The sequence below is a fragment of the Callospermophilus lateralis genome, chromosome 11 (genome assembly GCF_048772815.1).
Source record: "Callospermophilus lateralis isolate mCalLat2 chromosome 11, mCalLat2.hap1, whole genome shotgun sequence".
NCBI lineage: Eukaryota > Metazoa > Chordata > Mammalia > Rodentia > Sciuridae > Callospermophilus > Callospermophilus lateralis.
The window spans coordinates 76562182-76572706 of NC_135315.1; the positions used below are offsets into that span (position 1 = coordinate 76562182).

General features: G+C 45.4%; 1 pseudogene; it reads left to right on the top strand.

Annotated features, from left to right (window-relative positions):
- The first annotated feature begins 2761 nt into the window (after nucleotides 1-2761).
- Nucleotides 2762-10185, top strand: LOC143409893 (A disintegrin and metalloproteinase with thrombospondin motifs 1-like; annotated as a pseudogene).
- Nucleotides 10186-10525: the final 340 nt, after the last annotated feature.

Genomic DNA, 10525 nt, shown 5'->3' on the forward strand with positions numbered 1-10525 from the left:
AATTTCCCTTTCTGCCACAATTCAAGGGAATCACACTTATCCTCCCAGACCTGGAAAGTCTTTTGGTTCCCCAGGGCACCTCAAGTATCTGAAATCTCTATCTCAAAGCCAGTGTGAAGCTCCAAGTACTGGTTACCATATGCATTCTGAGCCCTCTTGCAAGCTAGTGATTTGAAACTGTATTGATGACTTTACCAACATGTTTTCAAAATTCTGTATAAATAAGTCTAAGATAACTTTCTTCCAATGTCCTCTCCAATCTCGAAACTTTTTTGTCCTTAGAAAGAAGGAACAAATGAAATAAAATGAGATCATAAAAAAATAGGATGCAAAAGAGGGAAATGTAAAAGAATGTCTGCAAGCCAAACTAGGGAGCAGAGATGTTCCATGTTTGAGAAAGGCCTCTTGTGAGGAATAGGGGAATAATCTTCTTAGTTCAAAGATGAAGAGAAGGAGTTTGACTGGACAATATAGAACCAAATGGTCACTCATGATACATGACTGTGGATGTCAATATTAAATACACGAGTGAGAAATCCAATATGATACGAGACGGATTGCTGCAAGATTCAAGGAGGTAGCTCAAACACAACATCAGAATGATAAGTGGTGGAAACGTGGAAGAGCAAGTAACAAACAAAACTGGTAACGCAGAATGTGCTCTTAAAATATGTTTTCGAGTTAATCATTCAACTTTTAACTATGAGTTCGAGCTGAAGAAACCAAAATTACAGTTAAGACCACCCATTCTGGAAGGCCTGAGGACCAGGGAGTGTTATGGAACCCGTGAAGGGTAAAGTGTTTTGCTTCTGTCTGTCATTCTTTCTCATTTGATGGTTCCTGAAGCAAAGTTTTTGTTTTTATTTTTGTTGTTCAAGTAAGCAATCTAGAAGGCTTAGAGAAAAGGTGTTGGAAAGAGTCCTAATGGAAAACTTTGGGGGACCAATGAGAGGACTCAAGGGGATGCTTCTGACTGAGGCCAGCTGGAATTGGAAAGATCTGGGGAGGAGCAAGGCAAAGCCTAGAGCAACTGGGAGCCTACGGAGGGACTGGATGGGGGTGGGGCGGTGAGAGCCGAGAGAGACCTAGAAGGGCGAGGAAGTGGTAGAAAGCGAGTGTGAGGGACGAGAATCTGCCCCGGGCTTTGGCGTTCTCACCAGTGTCCCAGTGGCTTTCCCCCTGTGAGCGCATTGTGAAACAGTTCCTTCCTCTGAAGCATTGAGCCCCTCCCTTTTCGAGGGAAGAGCCACTCAGCTTTTTCTTAGGGACCTGGGGGTGGAAAGGCTCAGCTTTGTCGCTTTCCTAACACGGACGCATGCTTTTCCCTTCCTACTAGGAAGAGGAGGGCGGGGTGGGGAAGGAAATCCATTTCCTCTTTTCTCCACGACATATTTTCTATCTTCTGCGATCACCGCTGCCCCTGAATAGCAAAGTGGGGTTCCTTAATGGTTCTGCTCATCTCGCCTACGGCCTGCAGCAGCTGCACTTAGGTGGGCGATCCGCGGGACTTACTTTCTCCAATGAAGAAGAGAAAGCCCAATTCCTTCCTTGGGCTCTAGGAAATGAACCCCGTTCTAGATCAGCTATTAAGGAAATAGGAATGGGGGTCCCCACAAAAAGTCTTATGTGGCGCGGGGCCGGGGAGGGGGAACAGAGTAAAGGTCAATGCGGACCCATTTTACAATCCTGAGTCTAGGATGTGCCCCCAGACCGTTTGTACAGGGCGAACACAGAGCCAACACCAACCAAGCTTTCCCTAAGAAAAGTTGGGGCAAAGAGAGCTTTGCAGCAAAGGAGCTCCTGGCAGCCCAGGGAGACGGAGAGGTGGGCAGGCTATTCTTTCTAGAAAGGGCGGCTCATCTTCCAGACTGGGGAAGAAAGGGCTATGCAGGCAGGGAGGGAAACTTAGGGGCCACTCCAGCGAAGGGAAATTTTGGTGAAGGGACCCAACTATCCACCCAGACCCTCCCTCCTGGGAGCTGCAGCCCAGAGGGTATACTGAGTTCCCCACAAAGGAGGGGCTGAGAAGGCAGGGTGGTCCAGGAAGTCTGCGGGGAAGAGGCGTGGTGGAAGGGAGAATTTTTTCCCCCCTGAGTGGCCCAGGCTGTACAAAGTGCTGGTCACAGTGCCCGTTCTGCTTCTTCCACCCCCTAGATTGAGGAGCCCTGGCATGAAGCCAGCTCGGAGGCTGCCCCCTCCCCCCGGGGGCCGTGGCGCTGAGCGCGGTTTAGCACCAACTGAGCTCAGGGGGCGGTGTCTTTGGGATGGAAAGGAGGTCAAGATGGAGGAGGGGCTCATTCCAGGGCTATAAAGGGGCGGTCCGGGCTGCACAGTTCTTGCACTCGCTGGAAGCCGCTACAAGCCTAGTGCTTATTGCGAAGCTAGAGCGCACAGTCGGGCAGAGAGGGCAAGAGTCCTGCTGAGAGTGAGCAGTACTAGGCGGAGGACGGACGAAGGGTAGCGAAAGGCACCGATCCTGGAGTTGCCCCCCAGCCCTGGAGGTGCCCTAGAGCGCTTCTTTTTCCCTCAGCGGCCACTCCATAGCGCCCACCGTGCGGTGCCTCCAACTCTGCCCTGGAAGAAAACCTTCCCGCCCGCCGGCAGAATCTCGGCGCCTTCTAAGTGACTGGGAGGTTCGGCTGTAACCGGTTCTCCGCTAACTTTCAAAGAATAAACTTTGACAATCCGGAGAAAGCCAGCTCAGCTCCCCCTCCTTCAGAGTGCCGCGTCTCCCAGAGGTCTGAGGCAAAGAGCAGTCCCTGTGGAGTCCCGAAGGCACAGGCCGGTCGGCGACATGGGGAACGCTGAGCGAGCGCCACGTTCTCGGAGCTCTCAGGCTGCACTCACGCTGCTGCTGCTGGCGGCGGTTGCAGTGCTGTTTATAGTGCCCGGCGAGCATGGGCGCCCAGGCGAGGAGGACGAAGAGCTGTTGCTGCCCGCCCTGGAGCGCGCCGAAGGACAGGAGAGCACGCACCTCCGCCTAGACGCGTTTGGCTAGCGGCTGCACCTGAAGCTGCAGCCCGACCGCGGCTTCTTGGCACCAGGCTTCACACTCCAGACTGTGGGGCGCAAACCCGCGCCTGAGGCGCAGCGTCTGGATCCCGCCTGTGACCTAGCACACTGCTTCTACTCTGGCACCGTTAATGGTGACCCCAGCTCGGCCGTAGCCCTCAGCCTCTGCGAGGGCGTGTGTGGCGCCTTCTACCTGCAAGGCGAGGAGTTCTTCATCCAGCCGGCACCCGCAGCTGCCACTGAGCGCCTCGCCCCCGCCGCAGCCGAGAAGGAGCCGGTCAAGCGGCCTCAGTTCCGTCTCCTGCGGCGGAGGCGGCGGGGCGGTGGTGGCGCCAAGTGTGGAGTCATGGACTATGAGACCCTGCCCGCGAGGGGTGCAGAACATGAGGGAGAAGACCTTGGAACGCAGTGGCCTCAGCGGGACCTGGAGCCTCAACACGTGGGACAGCCAACAGGTAGAAAAGTTTTCCCTACTTGGTTCTTCATTCATTCCTCTCTCCCCATTTTCTCTAGCCAACGTGACTTGGTAGACTCCTACTTGCATTCAGGAGAATGTGTCTGCAGACAAGACGGAGACCTGGAATGATTTTTGAGGTTAATGTTGGTAAGCCTGAGTTAATAAAATCCTACTTTTAGAACATTTAATTCCATTTAATTCTACCGAATAATGAACAACGAAGAAAGAACAGACAAATCAATTTTCGGCAGACTTAGGCAAAACGTTTCAATTGAGAAGGGAGCGTTTAACCTGACTTCTACACCTTGGTTAACTGTGCATTTGTGACTTCTTAGCTTTAATTTCTTTTTAACGATTCTGTGTGTGCGCATTGACTGGGTTGCAGCTTCGCGCTGTTTTGTAACTACTGTTTTTGCATGCTCTTGGTCGGCGCTCAGAAGAGGGCAGAGACCGAGAAGGCAGAAGAGCGATGGTGATCTCAGACAGTGCTTATGAGCCTAGGCGACTGCGCTACTGCGTTATCTATTCTGTGGGCTTCTGTTCCCTTCCCCCTCTTTAAAGTCTGACCCTGGATAGCTGGCGGCTGCGGGGCCGCTCTGCAGAACCTGCTTGGGAGGTCTTTGCGCAGTTTGCCCCGCCTCCCAGCGCCTCCTATTCGCCTCCGGATTTGCGCTCCCTCTCGCGGCCATAATCCTACACCCTAGCACTGTTGAGTGTTAGGGGCCGCCGAGCTTTCCTGCTACGTCTCCAGTCTTCTCCTGAGTCTCTGTGTGCAGTGCTTATTATCCATTTTTTTCCACTTTGTCACTTCGATGTCTTTATTCCTTGAGTTTTTCCACGTGTCTTGATTTTGAATTTCCCTTTTGCGTTTGCTCTTATGTTCCTGGGAGGAATTACACGGTCATAGCCCAGTTTAGGACCTGCAGGCGAGAAGGCTCTCAGTCCGTAGTCCAAGGGCTCTTTACCAAATTATGAACTGTGATTTGAGGCAGAAACATATTTCTCTGGGGCAATGAGATTGGGGCAACAGGCTGCTGGGCAGAGTGGGTGGTCCTTGTGCCCGGATTTGGCAAACACATAACACCCAAGGGACCCCTGGAATGAGAAAGCTGAGATTCCTCAGGCCCAGCCCCTTGGCAGCAGCCCCAGCCCTGCCCTAGGCTTTCCACGTGGAGCCCGATGATCTCATTCAGGATTTGAGTCCTGGCCTCAAGAGTGAAAGAGTGACTCAGGGCGCTCTGCCTGCTGCCCTTGCTCCAAGTTTTTACTACAGCTGAGTAGGGTGATGTGACTTCAAAGGAACAAAAGAAACCCTGCTCTCTTACACATGAAAACAGCCAGATCTCTCCAAGCAGTACTCGGTCTTTTTATTTAAAGCAAAGGAGAAAAAAAAAAAACTTTAAAAATAATATTTTCAATAAAAACGTGCAAATATTTTTGTTATTGTTTTCTAAGTATATTTAGGTTTTATTTGCTTTGACTAGTTAGGCTTTCCTTATATACTCAAGGAAGGTAACTATTCTTGGAGAGACTGCCCACAAGCAAACTGTCCTTGTTTCTTTACAGGAACTGGAAGCATAAGAAAGAAGCGATTTGTGTCCAGCCCCCGCTATGTGGAAACCATGCTTGTGGCCGACCAGTCAATGGCAGAGTTCCATGGCAGTGACCTAAAGCATTACCTTCTCACCTTGTTCTCGGTGGCAGCCAGGTTGTACAAATACCCTAGCATTCGAAATTCCATCAGCCTCGTGGTGTTGAAGATTTTCGTTATCTATGAGGAGCAGAAGGGGCCAGAAGTGACCTCCAATGCTGCACTCACTTTGCGGAACATCTGCAACTGGTAAAAACAGCACAATCCTCCCAGTGACCGGGATGCAGAACACTATGACACAGCGATTCTTTTTACCAGAGAGGTGATCATATTGTCCACTTAAGAATCAGCATAATACCAACTGAATAAAAAGATTTCTATAATATTTTTTCACTTAATTTTTTAAATTGGTTAGCATGGTCCATATTGCTTAGTTTCAGCTGTAATCTTAATGTCTCAAGTTTTACATTATTTAGTTTTTAAAAACATTAGGACAGGTTTTGATTAGAGTCACATAAAGTCTTTAGCTAAACAATAATGAATGTAAATGCTCCCAAATGTAGATAAAGACACACCTTGCTAGAAACTAAAATTCAAAGGTTCCTATTGTTCATATTAATAAAGACTGATCTTTACTCCTTATAGGACTTATGTGGGACTCAGACATGTGATACTCTTGGAATAGCTGATGTTGGAACTGTGTGTGATCCCAGCAGAAGCTGCTCAGTCAGAGAAGATGATGGTTTACAAGCTGCTTTCACCACAGCCCATGAATTAGGTAAGTCTGTTTCAGAGTATAAATTAAAGCCCAATTAATGAATTCAAACTGATGAAACAATATATTGATTTGAGAGGAGAGTCTGCAGATTATATTGCTATTTTACGTACCAGTGTGTCTTAGAAATTATAGTTTCTGCTCTTTGAAATATGACCATGTTTATTAGAATAAAACCTAAAATAGTATGAACTATGGATATATGGAACTTGAAATTTCTGTACACCAGGTAAAAAAAATAAGCATTGTCTCCAAAATAGATTGTCTCCTAAATAGACTTCTTCCTGTAGAAATATGACTTGGAGACAGATGAATCCCTGTAGGGAGAAAAAAGTATTGTTTCAAGTGATCTGTATTTCAGTTTCAGTTTTCAATTGCTTCCTAGGCCACGTGTTGAACATGCTTCATGATGATTCGAAGCAGTGTGCCAGCCTTAACACTGGGAACCAGGGTTCCCACATGATGGCCTCAATGCTCTCCAATTTGGATCACAGCCATCCTTGGTCTCCCTGCAGTGCCTACATGATCACATCATTTCTGGATAATGGTCATGGTAAGATACTTTAGCTGCTCTCTTTAGAAAACATCCCAACTTTCATGTATAGAGTTCTAATTAACCAAGCTCTTTTTATTTAATTTTTTTTTGTATTTTCAAAATTACATTTTACTGTCAAGCTCATAGATATTCAGATCTTAATTCCTGATAAAAGATAATGTTTCTGGCTGAGTAGCTCCCAGAGTCCATTCATTCATATTTTAGCAGAATAATAGCTTCCTGTCATTGATAATCCAGAAATCCTCTATTAAGCATAATATCTTAGTGATAATATAAATCTCTTTGGCATTTTCTCCCAGAGCTCTGCATATTAGATTACTTTGCTATGTATTAATTCATATGATGAATATTTTGAGAAACCATGATCTACACTTTGCATTATTTCTTTAACTACTCATTAATAATGTGTTTTTGTTTTGTTTTTTTTGTAGGGGAATGTTTGATGGACAAGCCCCAGAATCCCATACGGCTACCATCTGATCTCCCTGGCACCTTGTATGACGTTAACTGGCAGTGCCAGTTTATGTTCGGGGAAGAGTCCAAACACTGCCCAGACCCAGCCAGCACATGTGCCACCTTGTGGTGCAATGTCAACTCGCCCTCTGGTGTGCTGATGTGCCAAACCAAGCACTTCCCCTGGGCGGATGGCACCAGCTGTGGGGAAGGGAAATGGTGTATCAACAGCAAGTGTGTGAACAAGACAGACAAGAAGCATTTTGATGTGAGTTTTTCCCCCAGAACATATTTACACCCCTTTAAAATTCAGAAGTGAAAAAGCAAAGTGATGTTAAAAGATTTCTTGCCAAGATAAATACCCTAATCTGTGGGAATTCCTCCAGTGGGAATGCAAGATAGCTTATTTTTGGAATTCAGTCTTTTTCTCATATTTTTTCTTTTATTCCCTAAAATGGTCTCTTTGGAGAATTCTGACACTAATGATTTGTGTTGCACTTTAGGCCCCTGTTCATGGAAGCTGGGGATCCTGGGGATCCTGGGGAGATTGTTCAAGAACCTGCGGTGGAGGAGTTCAGTATACAATAAGGGAATGTGACAACCCAGTCCCAAAGAATGGAGGAAAGTACTGTGAAGGCAAATGAGTGCGCTACAGGTCCTGTGACGTGGAGGACTGTCCAGACAACAATGGTGAGCAGCAGTGAGCTTGTGCTTTCAGAAATAAGATGAGTACACAAAAGGCAGTTCAAGGCCAGAAATTGATAATGTCATCATGTCATTCTTTTTCCAGGAAAAACCTTTAGGGAGGAACAGTGTGAGGCACACAATGAGTTTTCAAAAGCCTTTGGAAGCGGGCCTGTGGTGGAGTGGACCCCCAAGTATGCTGGTGTCTCACCAAAGGACAGGGGCAAGCTCATTTGTCAAGCCAAAGGAATCGGCTACTTCTTTGTTTTACAGCCCAAGGTAGACATTTTTACATTATTTTTTCCCCCATCTAGGAGCCAAGGTCTTGGCTTGATACTTTTTTTTTTTCATGCATCCTTGACTTGCTTTCTTTAAAAGAAGTCTAAATTCAGACTTCTTTTCTTCCAAATGCCTTAGCAACTGCCTGCTTTGAGTTTATTATTGCTTCCAGTTATGAATGAAACTTAAATTCTGCACTTGAGATTCTGGCAATTGCTTAACATTAGTCCTTTTCTGTACCAGAAAAACCCTTTGAAAATCAAGAGCTTTTTTGTATAACTAGGTTTCACCTGTAACTGTGGTTAAATATATTATATATTAACACAACAACTAGTAGTTTTGGACAATAGTTTAGCCATGGTCCAAAGAACTCGTTACTGGGTAACTAGCAGTAACATATGGAAACATTAAAATGGAAGTCTGAGCATTGATAATTTGTATGTTTGAGCACGTATATTGAACAAGAAGCATCCTTCTCTTGTGGTTTGGCCACGGGGTTAAATCTGGTTCAGAAGTAAAAAATATAATTTAATTTGGTTGAGATTGTCATTAGTATTGTAGTCTATGAAAATATTCCCAAGTAGCAGATTTAGCATTCAATGAACCACTTATGAAGCACCATCTATTGTCAGATATTACTTTAGACACTAAGGATACAGGAGTAAAGAAATTGACCTGCACAGGGGCTGGGGATGTGGCTCAAGCAGTAGTGCACTAGCCTGGCATGCATGCAGCCCGGGTTCGATCCTCAGCACCACATACAAACAAAGATGTTGTGTCTGCCGAAAAACTAAAAAATAAATATTAAAAAATCCTCTCTCTCTCTCTCTCTCCCTCTCTTTAAAAAAAAAGAAATTGACCTGCACAGAGCTTCATTGATCTTAGCTGTAGGAAAGATAGGCCAATAAACAGATAATCAGAAAATCTATAATTTCCTCAGATGTTTATACAACCCACTGAAACAAAGTCAAAGAAAAGGAAAGTGCATGGCATAATATGAAAAATATTACTTTAATAAGTGTAGTCAAGAAAAATGTTCATAGTTACCATAGCACAGGTTCCTTCTCTTCTGATGAGTAACACTGGACATATGACCTTCTTGTTTCAGGTTGTAGATGGTACTCCATGTAGTCCAGACTCCACTTCTGTCTGTGTGCAAGGACAGTGTGTAAAAGCTGGTTGTGATCACAACATAGACTCCAAAAAGAAGTTCGACAGATGTGGTATTTGTGGAGGAAATGGATCTACATGCAAGAAAATATCAGGATCCATTGCTAGTGCAAAGTAAGTTTTAAAATACATCTCTCAGATACCTCATAATTTAAATGTACTGTTTCATGGAAGTGGGGAAATTGGATTAGAAATTATTAGATTAGATTAGATTAGATAAGATTCCAATTGAATTGGAAATTATTCCAATCAGGGCCGGGCACAGTAGTGCGTGTGTGTAATCCCAGCAGCTTGGGAGGCTGAGGCAGGAGGATTTCAAGTTCAAAGCCAGCTTCAACAATGGCAAGGGGCTAAGCAACTCAGTGAAACTTGTCTCTAAATAAAATACAAAATAGGGTTGGGAATGTGGCTCAGCAGCCAAGTGCACCTGAGTTCAATCCTCAGTAGAATGATTCCAATCAATTAGTCCGATAAATGAGAGACTCACCTCTATTTTTCTTGCCTTCAGACCTGGGTATCATGATATTGTCACAATTCCAAGTGGAGCCACAAACATTGATGTGAAACACCGGAATCAGAGGGGATCCAGAAACAATGGCAGTTTTCTTGCTATCAAAGTTGCTGATGGCACGTATATCCTGAACGGTGACTTCACTTTGTCCACTTTAGAGCAAGATATTACATACAAAGGTATGGTCTTATGGTATAGTGGCTCCTCCGCAGCACTGGAAAGAATCCGCAGCTTTAGCCCACTCAAAGAGCCCTTAACCATCCAGGTTCTTACTGTGGGCAATGCTCTCCGACCCAAAATTAAATACACCTACTTCGTGAAGAAGAAGAAGGAATCTTTCAATGCTATCCCTACTTTTTCAGAATGGGTCATTGGAGAGTGGGGTGAATGCTCTAAGTCATGTGGATTGGGTTTGCAGAGAAGATTGGTGGAGTGTCGGGACATTAATGGGCAGCCTGCATCTGAGTGTGCAAAGGAGGTGAAACCAGAAAGCACCCTACCTTGTGCAGACCTACCTTGCCCACACTGGCAACTGGGAGAATGGTCACCATGTTCCAAGACTTTTGGGAAGGGTTACAAAAAGAGAACCTTGAAGTGCCTGTCCCATGATGGGGGAGTGTTGTCTCATGAGAATTGCGATCCTTCACAGAAACCTAAGCATTACATAGACTTTTGCAAGATAGCAGAATGCAGTTAAACAGGGTCAGTTTTGAGGAAAAGGCAGTGTGGAAGGACTGACGACTGATGCACTGAATAAGAATTCTGGAGGGATTCAGTGTATCTTGCCAGTAGCCAGTGAGGTGTGTCGATCATGGGAGTGTGGAGGTAAATAGGAGTTAGATCATGAGAATATCCTGCCAGTTACAAATCTGATAGGCTAGTAAATGAGGATTATTAACCTGTGAGCAATGATATAGCATGAAAAGCCCCAGGGCATTATTATTATTATATCTTTTGTTACATCTATCACAAAAACAATTGTCAAAATAAGCCAATATTTTTATATTGCAAGCCCTGCTTCCTGGTACTGATTAAAT